Source organism: Halichoerus grypus, chromosome 2 (assembly GCF_964656455.1).
Source record: "Halichoerus grypus chromosome 2, mHalGry1.hap1.1, whole genome shotgun sequence".
NCBI classification, from domain to species: Eukaryota; Metazoa; Chordata; class Mammalia; order Carnivora; family Phocidae; genus Halichoerus; species Halichoerus grypus.
Window position 1 is genome coordinate 165,293,168 of NC_135713.1, and position 13,732 is coordinate 165,306,899.

Here is a 13,732-nt window from a genome sequence, read left to right on the forward strand (position 1 = left end):
CCCCCGGGGCAAGGAGCAAAGCGCTACGGATGGGAAGCTCACCTTTGTCTGTGCTCACGCTCCCATCTGTTTAGATTTTAAACACCTGAAGCGAAACGGTCACTTCTAGGTGGTGGCCACAAGGGTGCTTGTTCTTATTCTTTGTCCTTTCTTATTTTTTCTTTTTTATGTTCTCTCAATTAAACGAGACACCCAGAATGGGACACTGAGACAGTGCCCAGCCTGCCCCACGGGGCCAGCCCTTCAAACACTGAGATCGGTCTATGAAACACACCGTCACTGGCCCCTCACCCCCCACAGATGGAAAAACACAATCTCCAGATGCTTTGTTTCTGCAGAAAATCAATAGGTTCTGCCTCAAATTCATTTTCTGACGGGGGCGGGAAAGAGAGTCAAGTTTGGGAAAGACAGAGGAGGATGGCCGGAATCGGAAGAGGAAGGAGGGAAAGGGAAGAGGAGAAGGAGAAAGATAAGGAGCAGGGAAAGAGGGAGACAGAGAAGCCGGAGAAGGAGATCCTGCAGCCCAGGGCCCTCATGCTACCGCCCCCTGGGCAGCCAGGCTGGAAGCACCATCCTGCTCCAGGGCTGTTCTCCTGGAGGTGGGGCCTGTGCATCTGTCCCTCTGTCCACTCTGTCCCCTACAGAGCCCTTAGGCTGTCTGCCCTCCCCAAAGGTTGGGGTCAGCAGAGGGGAGGGGATGAACAAAACGCTAGGGTCCCCAACCCAGGAGAGAAGGGGTGCTAAGCCTCCCTGCAAAGAATACGGTGTTCTGTGATAGCCAGGATTAGACAATTGCTAATGGGATTTGCCTTTTGCCAAGTGTGTCTAAACCCTTTTCTTAGAAAGGCATTTTTAAAGAGCTTATAGGGCTGCAAACTCCCCAGTCTGCATAAAGCTATGGGAGTAGGGAGGCCGGGGGCTCAGAGTAAAAGGGCCGCTCCCGTGGGACGAAGGAAGGCCAGGGCCTCGGTGAGCCCAGGTGGCCCGGTGACGCTGCTGGATGGGCACCTCAAAACAAGGCATCTTATGCAAGGCGTCCTTCAGGATGCTGGGTGGTGCTCGGAATCCGGCGATGCTCTGGGTCCAGCTTCCAGGATGCTCGGGAGGATCCTGGGTCCTTTCCGCATTACCCATTTTCATCGGAGTTTGTCGGGATAACACAGGGAAGCTCTGTCCTCAGGTGCCTCAGTACACAAAGTGACCATGAGGTCAGGTTACTTGCTCGCTGTAAGGCACGGGCCAGGTGGAGGTGGCTCAGCTCGGGTGTAGGCAGGGGAAGGTACCTGGTGTGGCTGTGAAAGCACCTTCATCAGAAGCCTTCAGGAGGAATCGTGGAGCCCGGGGCACACAGAGAGCCAACCAGGGAGCGTGAGCTCTCCCAGACACAGCCCGGCAGGATATGCTGAAGACTGGATCCTCAAAACAGCAAGAACCCTCTACTGACCCTGCATACGTGTGGAGCGTGTATACACGGGGATATTGTAATATAATAAGAAATACATAACTGGTCTTCATCCCTAGTTCCTGGCTCCAAGCTCCCAAAACCCTTGTAATTTCCTGAGAGGAAGGGGTGAGAGGTACCTCCTGTTATAATATTTGATCTTTCAACATTTGATCTCAGATCCTGACACAAGAGCTTCTAAGACCCTTGGAATCTGGGAGTGATAAGTGTCTTTGTATGTTAGTGAGATGACCGGTGGCTGGGGGCCCCTAAATAGCTTCAGAAGGTGGGGGCTGGTGGCCAGAAAGGCCTGATTAGAAGGTTGGAACTTCCAGCCGGCCCCCCTGACCTCTGCCCTCTGGGGAAGGGAGAGAAGGACTGGAGGTTGAACTAATCCACAATGGCCAGTGATTTAATCAATTCTATCTTTGTAATGGAATCTCCAGAAAGACCCCTAACTGGTGGGGGCAGAGAGCCTCAGGGTGGTGAACACGTGGAGATGCTGGGAGGGTGGTGTGCCCAGAGGACATGGGGGCTCTGTGCCCCTTCCCACACACCTCAGCATCAGCTCCATCTGGCTCTTTCTGGCTTGTAGCCTTTACGATAAACTGATAATAGTAAATAAACTGCTTTCCTGAGTTCTGTGGGCCATTCCAGCAAAGTACTGAACCCAAGGAGGGGGTCATGGGAACCCATGATTTATGGCCAGTTGGTCAGAAGCATGGGAGGCCTGGACTTATGATTAATGTCTAAAGTGTGGGGGTTCTGGTGGGACTGAGTGCTAGATCTGTGGGATCCAACACTCACTCCATGTAGATGGTGTCAGAATTCAGTTGACTTGTAGGACACCCAGGTGGTGTCAGAGAACCCAGGAGGTGAGTGTCGGGGGGAGAAACCCTCACACACATTTGGTGTCAGAAGTGTTGTGAGTAGGTGCACCTGGCTGGCTCGGCTGGTGGAGGGTGCAACTCTTTTTATTTTAATATAGATTTTTAAAAATTTTATTTATTAGAGGGAGCGAGAGAGTGAACGAGCAGGGGGAGCGACAGAGGGAGAGGGAGAGACTCCCAAGCAGACTCTGCGCCGAGCACAGAGCCCGATGCAGGGCTCAATCTCACGACCTGAGCCAAAATCAAGAGTTAACTTAACTAACTGAGCCACCCAGGTGCTCTGTGTGCAACTCTTGATCTCAGGGTTGTGAATTTGAGTCCCATGTTAGGTGGAGATTACTTACAGATAAAATCTTAAAAAAAAAAAAGAAGTGCTGTGAATAAAAAAGAGCCCAGAATATCCAGACATACATATAAACACATCTGTTGAATGACTTTGGAAGTTGTAACCACAGAGTCACACAAAACTCAGAAATACTCTGAATTCAATCAAAAATAATTTTCAGAGTTCCATGATGCTATGATGAGTGTAGAAGAATAGACAGTTCCATCAAGGTCAAAGGTGTCAGAGCTGGACTGGAGGCATTTAAATATCCTCAGATGCAAACAAAAGCAAAATCCAACCAAGGGACGGTACAGCCCGGCAAGGAGCAACCCGCTTCCAAGACTCAAGAGAAGCATTCAGAAATGATACCACACCAGGGACATGAACTACAAAGGGCTCCAAAGGCAAAGACCATCCTAGGTGGAGGGCGAGGAGCCCGGATGCTGGACCCATGCAACCTCAGTGAGCCAGGAAGAGACTTCCTGCCACTCGGGTGCCGCACCCCACTATGCCCCCTGCTTCCCTGGGCCGCCTCCATCCCAGCTGGGGCACATGGCTCAAAGCCACGGTAGATGCCCAAGATATGGTGCCTGAAGCAAAGCCTGAATGAACAAGAAAGGAAAGAAAGGAACGAGGAAAGGAAGGAAAAGAACTCCTGGCTTGGCACCTACACGTCCCCACTCCTTGTCTTAAAGGAGCAGCCAATCCACGAGAAAAGAGTCAGCCTTTGGAACTACACATGGGAACGGGATACATGGCAAGAGACTGCACAAGCACGGGAGTCTGCAAGAGGACAGTCTGCTCCAGGAGGGAAGGCCCTGGGCAGGCAGGCCAGGAGAGATGGCAGGGCTGGGGAGGGGAGGGTGTGGACAGGGGAGCAGTAAGAAATGGGGCTGCAAAGGTGTTTGAGACCAGACTGCAGAGAGCCTTGGAAGCCAGGCCACAGCCATGAGGGCTTCTAGGCAGGGGATGAATCCCACTATCGGAGTCGATCTTCTGGAAGGTTCACTGGGAGCTGCTCTGCCATGTTGGTGCATCCAGCACACCGGGATGAAGGAGGAATACATGGTGCAGAGGAATGGAGGTGTTCTAGCTGTAATGGAATCCTCAGAAAACAGGGAGAAGAGCCTGGGACAAGCCTCCGTGAAGGAGATGTGGAAGGAGAAATCCAAGAAACAGCAGGGCAGGAAATAGCCAGCAGACGGGTTGATGTGGAAGGAGAGGGGGAAGGGAAAAGGATTTTAGGGGTAGCCCCAAGTGTCCAAAAACAAAAGCAAATGAAGCAAGAGGAGACCAGGGAGGTCACTGATTGCCAACATCCCTATTCATTCCTGTGAGACCTCATCCAGTTTTAGACTTGATCTACAGGGCGACTGGAGAATGCCAGATTTATATCTCAAGGCCCATCTCCCTCCCAGTTCCAGACCACTGAATCCACACCACCACTTGAGTGTCTAATGGGCATCTCAGACGCAACATGGTCAGAATTAAGCTACTGTTCAACTGAATTCCGTATGGCTGCTGCCCACATGCCCCCCATCCAGCGCACGCAGCTCTCCCAGCTCCGCTAATGGGGACTGCCTCCTTCCAGCTGCTTGGGCAGGAAGCCGTGGAGGCGTCTCTGACTCTTCCTTTACTCTATATCCCCCATCGGATCTGTCAAACTCTAAGACTCGACCCCAAATTCCATCAAGAACCAGCCATGTCTTGCCATCCCCACTGCCACTCTCCCTCCCTGAGCACCACCATCTTGTCCCTGGATGACTACAACCACGTCCCAATGCCTCTCCCCGCTTCTCAGCATAGCAACCAGTGGGATCCTGCCATTAGCTTACGGGACTCCTCTGCCCAAACTCCCCAGTGCTGGCCCATTTCACTCGGTGGGCAAGCTGAAGTTTTATTAACAAAGGCCCTTAGGGGACCCTCTCTAGTCTTAACCCCCCCAAATTCCCCCTTGCTCATTCTGCTCCAGGTACACCATTCCATACGCATGTCAGGCCTACTTCCGCCCCAGAGCCTTCGCGCTGGCTGTTCGCTCTGCCTGGAACTCTTCTCTCTCAGAGAACCACCAGGTACAATCTTTCATCATCTTCTCCATGGAGCCAGCCCTGGCCACCCTATTTAAAACTGTGATCCACACCTTGTCCTCCCAATGCCTTTACCTTGCTATTTTTTACCCACAGCACTCATAACTCAATACACCATGCACTTCATTTTTTAAAATTGTATTTACTGCCTGTCTCTGCAAGAATGTAAGCTCCATGAGGTCAGGAGCCTTTGCTTTTTTAGTTCACGAATGGATAAGCATCTGGCATCTTATATGCACATCACCACATTTTGTTAAGTTAAACATGAACAGGAGGCCAGCTGATGTTTGGGAAAAAGAGAGAGGAATGGTAGCTGTTAGGGATGGAATGTGGTACCCCCAAATTCATATTTGAAGCCCTAACCCCCAATGATTTGGGGATGGACCTGTGAGGAGGCGATAAAGGTTAAGGAGATCATAAGGATGGGGCCCCTAACTAGATAGGGCTAGTGTCCTTATAACAAGAGGAAGAGACACCAGAGCACTCTCTCCACCATGTGAGGACACAGCAAGCAGGTGGCCATCTCCGAGCCAGAAAGCGAGCCCTCACTAGAAATTAAATCAGTCAGCACCCTGATTTTGGACGTCCCATCCTCATTTTTCTCTGAGAAATCAGTTTCAACTATTTAAAAGCCACGGTGTCCATTATGGCGGCCCGAGCAGACTGAGACAGTAGCTTTTATGGCGAAGAGAGACCTGAGCATTCCACGGAGGACAAGGAACTCAGACAGAAAGAGAGACGAGGAGGCAAAAATGGGAAGGAAAAATGGAAGAGGCAAGAGCAAGACTCTAGAAGAACAAAGGCAGGATCTCAGAAAGCCTGGATGATATTTCTTCTAACAAGAAAGAAGAAAGGGGATGGGGGAGGGGTGCGTGGGTGGCTCAGTCACTTAAGCGTCTGCCTTCAGCTCAGGTCATGATCCCAGGGTCCTGGGATCGAGCCCCGCATCGGGCTCCCTGCTCATCGGAGAGACTGCTTCTCCCTCTCCCTCCCACTCTGCCTACTTGTGCTCTCTATCTCTCTGTCAAATAAATAAATAAAATCTTAAAAAAAAAAAAAAAGAAAGAAAAAAGAAAAGGGATGGGGGAGACACCCAGACATTCGGAGTTATGAACTCGACGGTGTCGCAGAGATGTTCCCTGGCAGAGAGGAGGGAAATGGGGAATAGAGGAGAGACTGCACCATGGGAGACACCAGCAGGGAGGAGGGGGACTGCCATGGAGCTCAGCCTGTGGTCGCTGGGTGAGCCCCGGCCGGCCCCTGCCCCACACCCTCATTGCTCTGCTCCAGCCCCTGCAACAGGCTGTGCATCTTCTCTGCCTGCTGTTTGGGTAGTCGGAGGCCGCGGGATGTTTTATCGCACACCTTTATTGCACTTCGCTTTACTGCGCTTCAGAGATAATGCGTTTTTTACAAAGTGAAGGTTAGTGGCCATCCTGCTCAAGCACGTCTATCGGCGCCATTTTTCTAAGTGTTTGCCCATTTCACGTCTCTCTGTCAACATTTCAGTAATTCTTGCGGTATTTTAAGCTTTCTCATCAGCATTATATTTGTCACGGTGATCTGTTATCAGTGATCAGTAACTTGCTGAAAGCTCGCATGACGGGTTAGTATTTTCTGGCAATAAACTATTTTTTAATTAAAGCATGTACGTTGTTTTTTAGACATAATGCTGTTGCACACTTACTAGACTACAGGATAGAGCAACGATTTTATCACATGGTGTTGATCACATGGTGAGGATTAACTGACTTAAGACATATGAAAACGGAACCACATTTGGCACATAATAAACAATAAAAAAAAGAAGAACCACACTATAGTGTAAACATAACTTTTATATGCACCGAAAAACCCCCCAAATTAATCTGACTCGCTTTATTGAGGTATCGCTTTACTACAGGGGTGTAGACGCAAACCTGCGTCTCCGAGGAGTGTCTGTGCTTGTAAGAACTTGTACTTGCAGCTGGCTGGTAAGATCAACCTAGACTGCTGCACGGGAGCTTACCAACAACATGTACTTCCAACAGAAACCAGGACCCTAATGCACATGGAACCCGCAGGATGCCATGAAGCAGAAGATCCTAAGTGAACCTGTGAGGCTGGAGGGAGGCAGAGGCGGGGAGATGGGCCCCAGGCTGCAGAAGCCATGTGGGCCACGTGTCCCTCTCCCCACAGGTAGGCCCGTCACAAACCCCAGTGTGAGGCCTGGTCACAGTGGGTGCTCACTGTGTCCATCAGAAGTATCAGTGGACAATCTGCCTCTGGGATTTCTCTTCCAGTCTAGATTAAGTGTCACTATGGCACTGGTCACAACTTTAATCAAAAATTTCAAAAGGTTGCAAAGTGCAAAGGGTCAAGTTCGAGGAGACATGGGGCATGGTGCTAGAGGCTCGCTAAGAGGTGGCATCATTTTTTTTTTTTTTTAAGATTTATTTATTTGACAGAGAGAGACACAGCAAGAGAGGGAACACAAGCAGGGGGAGTGGGAGAGAGAAAAGCAGGCTTCCCGCCGAGCAGGGAGCCTGATGCGGGGATCGATCTGAGGACCCCGGGATCATGACCTGAGCCGAAGGCAGATGCCCAACCAACTGAGCCACCCAGGCGCCCCTAAGAGGTGGCATCATTGACCTTACTGCCCTCTCTGCCCTACACTACGCCACAGGCGTCCTATTCTGACCTTTGCCCTAGACCCTCCCTATCTAAATCCCATCCCCTCGGTAAAGCTCTTCTCCAGAGCCACCTCTTCTAGGAAGCCTTCCTGGTTCAACAGCTCCAAGCCAGAGTCTCATCAGAACTCAGATTATTCCACTGCATGGCCCTTCACTGGGTGCTGCCTTGAGAAGGATCCCGTGCTTCTCTCTACACTCTCACTTCACTGTGCTTAGTGCATCTCTGGCTTGATGGGGCCAGAGGCAGGCAGGTCAAGGTCAGCATGCAATGCCTGCAAGGCTGCCTGCAGGAATGAGCCCTAAGGCTTAGCTCAAGAGGTCAGCGATCAAGGAAGCGGTCAGCACAAACACTGTGCCAGGGAGACTATAAACCTGAGAGCCAGGCAGCAGGAGCTGGGGGCTAGGAGAGCAGACAGGTCCGCCCCGATGAGAGACTAGCGCAGATGGCAGGGCCTGTGTGCCACGGAGCCAGCAAACCAGCCGCAGCGGGGCTGGCCTGAGGCAGAGGATGCTCACTGGCGGGAGCTGGGTTCGCCCAAACCGCACGTTCTTTCACTGCACCTGGCTGGTTGCTGCTTGCCTGCGCACAGGGCCCCTCCAGGGCAGCTTGCTGATCCTCAACTGAGGGCCCGTTGCAGTCGCGACCACATGCGTCCTTCTCATCCCCACACCGCCAGGGCCTTAAGGGATGGTGCCAAATCATCGTGTCTCCGAGCACTCCCCATTCTCCTCCTCCTCAGGGGTGGTCAGCCACTTTCCGGCTGCCTGGGCCACACCTAACCACCGCGGCGACTCCGTCCAGAATGTTTTATAGGCTGGCAGCTGGGGAATCTGAGAGTTCCCTTCTCTGCTGGCTGAAGGCAGGCAGAAAATGATCCATTTAATTTTTCTGTGCCCTGCCCAACAGTTTACAGGACACCCTCCAGCCCTAGTAGTGTATCCACAACTTGTGCTGAATCCTACAGAGCTTGTGATCCCTCCTTCCGAGACTGCTCTTCTGTGCCAACCTGCATCACGCTGGTATCGTGCCATCCAGGAAAGGGCTCTACCTCGGGGAGGAAAGATTCTGCTCATTGATGGCACGGGCTTGGAAAGAATGTGCCTCTGCCTGGAGTGGCCCTGTGGTGGGGCAGGGTGGCCACGTGAGGCCCAGCATTTGCTCCGCCCTCTGGGACAAGTGGCAGTCTTCTAAGCCCTCATACAAAACAGCACCTACTGGACCAACGCTTTCTAGATCCTCAAGACATCGTCATACTCTGTTCTCGAGATATCTGCCAATGTAAATCTCCTCCTGTCCACTCAAGGGCTGCACTGGGCTACTCTTCTGGTTTCCTATTTCCCACAGAGCTCAGTGCATGGGCTTGGTGGTTAGCGGGAGCTCAAGAAATAGATTCCTATGCATTTAAATCTACTCTCCCTTTCTTCCAAAAAGGATTGGAGGCTGCTTAAAAAGTGTGTGATATAATCCAATAAAAACAGATGAAAATATCCTCCTGAAGGGAAAACAGAGAAGAGTAAATGAAGCTAAGTCCAAGGGCATGCAACAGAAAAGGTGAGTCTTGCAAAGTTCCTAAAGGTGGTTACAAATTCAGCTCTGGGTTTTCTAGGGGCTAAAGGGGAAAAAAAAATGTGGTCCATAACGAAAGTCAACACATACAAAAGATGAAAGAAAAAAACCAAAAACAAAACTCTACCACTTGCTTAAGAGAAGTTCAGCTTCTGCTGGGCACTATAGGATAATTTCCTGAGCATAAATTCCTATAAGTGGGTTTTGTAGATTTTTAAAGGCCTTTGATGTATATTGCCAATTGCTCTACTGAAAGGTTGTCCTGATTTACATTTTTACTAGTAGTCTGCTCTCTTCCCTACACTGGGATTATCTTTTAAGGGGGATGGTGGGGGTGGTGGGCGTTCTTTGCAAATAAAATAGATACAAATTCAGTGTTTTTATCTGTAAATCATGGAAGTAAATTATGCTGAATATTTTTCACATCATATCAATGCACTGGATGAATTGCCGACCTCATATCCTATATATACTTTTTACTAAATTATCTCTTTTTTTTTTTAAAGATTTTATTTTTTATTCAACAGAGAGAGACACAGCAAGAGACGGAACACAAGCAGGGGGAGTGGGAGAGGGAGAAGCAGGTTTCCCGCCGAGCAGGGAGCCCGATGTGGGGCTCTACCCAGGACCCTGGGATCATGACCTGAACTGAAGGCAGACGCTTAACGACTGAGCCACCCAGGCGCCCCTAAATTATCTCTTTTTTTTTTTTAAAGATTTTATTTATTCATTTGACCGAGAGAGAGAGAGCACAAGCAGGGGGAGTGGCAAAGGGAGAGGGAGAAGCAGACTCCCCACTGAGCAGGGAGCCTGATGCAGGGCTCGATCCCAGGACTCTGGGATCGCGACCTGAGCCAAAGGCAGATACTTAACCAACTGAGCCACCCAGGTGCCCAATTCTCTCTCTCTTTTTTTAAGATTTTATTTATTTATTTTGTCAGAGAGAGAGCAGCGAGAGAGGGAACACAAGCAGGGCGGGTGGGAAAGGGAAAAGCAAGCTTCCCGCCGAGCAGAGAGCCCAGACATGGGGCTTGATCCCAGGACCCTGGGATCATGACCTGAGCTGAAGGCAGACGCTTAACAACTGAGCCACCCAGGAGCCCCTCTTTTTTTTTTTTTCCCCCTAAGGAGATCTCTTTTTCTATGAAAGATATTGATTATTTGCCATACATGTTATTAATATTGTTGGTTGCCTTTGTTTAAGCTTTTTGACATCCAAAAGTTATCTTTTTTATTGTAAAATGAAATTTCCTCCCTTTCCCCCCCAAGTTAATCAGTTAGATATTTATTAAGGCCCAACACTGAAGCCTCTCCATTTTACAGAGAAGAGAGGATAAGTAACTAGTTCAAGGTCACTCAGCGGGAGGTAGGGACAGGACTGAGTTGTTGGTAGCCTAGACTAGAGAGGTGGTATCAATGAGGGTGGAATAAGACAAGAAACAGGCAACAATATCCCAGGCTTGGTAGAGGTAGGACAGTTGACATTCTTCTTGGATCATACCTCTAAGATGCCTCCCCAGTCATCTGTGAGGGTATGCTCCAAGGCCCAAGCATGTCTCACAGAGTCACATTTTGCGCACATTTGTGTGTGAATATGTGCATGTGCACAGACATGTACAGAACTGGTAGAGGGGGGCAGGAGAAGCCAGAACATGATTGAAGGGCCTTTGTTAGGGGCGTCAGAGGAAGACACACATCAAAGACACCTACTGGTGTGTATGGTGAATAGGGAATAGAGAAAACTCAAGAATGTCTCTGTATTGCTGCAAGGACCAAGATGAGAAATCTATGGTCCTCAGAAGCAGGGCACAGCCTTGTGTAAACATGGACACTGACGGGCAGGAAAATCTAGGTAATACTAAGGCAAGATCTGGAACTAGCCAGCCTACCAGTGGGTCTCACCTCGAGTCCCTCCAAGAACTTCTAGTCACAACCCAGGGACTGAGGCTGAGGGACATTCACACTGGCTGGCTACACCCCTTTTCCACTATGCAGTTACAATAAGATTGTCACGGGACACCTTGGTGGCTCAGTCAGTTAAGCTTCTACCTTCGGCTCAGGTCATGATCCCGGGGTCCTGGGATCGAATCCCGCACTGGGCTCCCTGCTCAGCGGGAGCCTGCTTCTCCCACTGCCTGCCACTCCCCCTGCTTGTGCTCACTCGCTCTCTCTCTGACAAATAGATAAATAAATAAAATCTTAGGAAAAAAACAAGACTGTCACATCTCCTTTAAGTGACACACAGAGTTACCTCTGGGGTGAAGATTAGAATCCTAGGAGGAAGAAGGTGTGTTTTTTAAATGAACAAAGAGGACCGAGGAAAACATTTAAAACCCTCGAGCCCTGTCCTTTCCCTGTGATACTCTTTGATAGCAGAGGACCCTTGCTAGGGCCAAAGCCAGGTCTCTTCTGTCACATCCCAGCCCTCATTCCCAGCAGCCCTACACTGGCAGGGCCTTTGTTTCTTCTGCCGATAACATTCTTTCCTCTCCATTTTACTAAAGCAACTCCTATGGTTTCCAGATCTCAGTTTGAGCCTAACATTCTTATCTTCCCAACCAATCCGGATTCCCTGTTACAGGCCCTGCTAGCACTGGGGACACCTTCCTTCAGAGCACTCACAATTGCAACTTACACTTATTTGTACAATTGACTGATGGGGTGTGAGCCTCCCTTCTAGGACTGTTAAGCTCCCTGAGGGTAGGGATTGGGTCTGTTTTTACTCAAGACTATATCTCCCCTGCCTGGAAGAACAGACATCCTCTAGTCAGCTCTCAGTAAATACTTGTTGAATGAAGGAATAAATGAATTCAGAAACCTTAAGTTTAACTTATCCTCACAAAGGGGCAATTTAACCCTCTGTTCAGTACCACTGGCCAAAGGTCACTCTTGATACTCATCTCAAGAGATGCTGCTCCTATGTCAAGGCACGCATATTTTAAGGCTCTGTAAAAACAGAGTGCTAGAAGGAAATAAGCCTGTGACATCTTCTTTAAGTTATTCAACCTGGTACCCTTCCTTCTGGACCAGTAAACAATTCTTATCTATCACTCAGCTTTTGTTTGGGAAGGGAACTGATTTCATCTGTTTCCTTAATAGGAGGCATGAGCCTCCAAAATTCTTGAAGGGTTAACAGACCTAGCTTATTAATACCCAAAGAGTGGTCCCTGGGCCACCAGCATCAGTGTCTCTTGGGGGCTTGCTAGAGAGGGAGGATCTCAGCCCCACTCCTAGCCAGACCCCGGGAATCTGAATCTGCATTTTCACAAGATCCCTAGATGACTCTTATGTGCATTTGAAATGGAGAAGCACTGATTTAAAATTAACTGTTCATTTTTTTGAAACCTTAGCTCCAAACAAAGCCATATGCTTTTCTCTAAATGATGAAGAAAAAGCTTAAAGAACCTGATGAGTCCCCCCTAAGCTGTGGAATTTGGGCAAAATTTTGATTTGTCTTTTTTTTTTCTTCCTACTCCCTATAATATAAGAAGCACTGAGAACTCAAATATTAGCTATGTCTGCCTAGGGCTAACCAGGATCTGGTACTACTGCTACAAAGGAAATGAGTTTAATCCTTTTTTAAAAATTGAGACATAATTGACATATAAGAATGCATTTAATTCTTAATAGGTCAGTTAAGTGCTTTACCAAGAGAAAACCTGGCTGGGTGAAGGCTGGGAAGAAGGTATTCACATAATAGAGAATAAAAACACAGTTTGTCGACAGATGTTGGCGAGGATGCGGAGATAGGGGAACCCTCCTACACTGCTGCGGGGAATGCAAGCTGGTGCAGCCACTCTGGAAAACAGTATGGAGGTTCCTCAAAAAGTTGAAAATAGAGCTACCGTATGACCCAGCGATTGCACTACTGGGTATTTACCCCAAAGATACAAATGTAGTGATCCGAAGGGGTACATGCACCCCAATGTTTATAGCAGCAATGTCCACAATAGCCAAACTATGGAAAGAGCCAAGATGTCCATCAACAGATGAATGGATAAAGAAGATGTGGTATATATATATACAATGGAATATTATGCAGCCATCAAAAAAATGAAATCTTGCCATTTGCAATGATGTGAATAGAACTAGAGGGTATTATGCTAGGCAAAATAAGTCAATCAGAGAAAGACAAATATCATATGATCTCACTGATATGAGGAATTCTTAATCTCAAGAAACAAACTGAGGGTTGCTGGAGTGGTGGGGGGTGGGAGGGATGGGGTGCCTGGGTGATGGACATTGGGGAGGGTATGTGCTATGGTGAGTGCTGTGAATTGTGTAAGACTCATGAATCACAGACCTGTACCTCTGAAACAAATAATATATGTTTAAAAAAAAAAAGATAGTAGGAAGAGAAAAATGAAGGGGCGCAAATCAGAGGGGGAGACGAACCATGAGAGACTATGGACTCTGAGAAACAAACTGAGGGTTTTGGGGGGGGGGATGGGTTAGCCTGGTGATGGGTATTAAGGAGGGCACGTACTGCATGGAGCACTGGGTGTTATTCGCAAACAATTAATCATGGAACACTACATCAAAAACTCATGGTGTAATGAATGGTGACTAACATAACATAAAATAAAATTTAAAAAAAAACAACACACAGTTTGTCTCACTTAATCATTATTTCCAGAAAACACCATGATTAGTAAAGTCCAAGATTTCAACACTCTCAGGAAATGAGTTTTCTCACCTACAAGTCCTAGCCACTCAGCCCTCACTATTGTGCTTCAGGAACCAGGAAATG

At 48.6% G+C, this 13,732-nt stretch overlaps 1 protein-coding gene across 1 annotated transcript in view; it reads right to left on the reverse strand.

The window, feature by feature from the left end:
- Positions 1 to 13,732, reverse strand: part of NXN (nucleoredoxin) — a 149,428-nt gene that overhangs the window by 12,368 nt on the left and 123,328 nt on the right. The gene's annotated exons all lie outside the window — the stretch shown is intronic.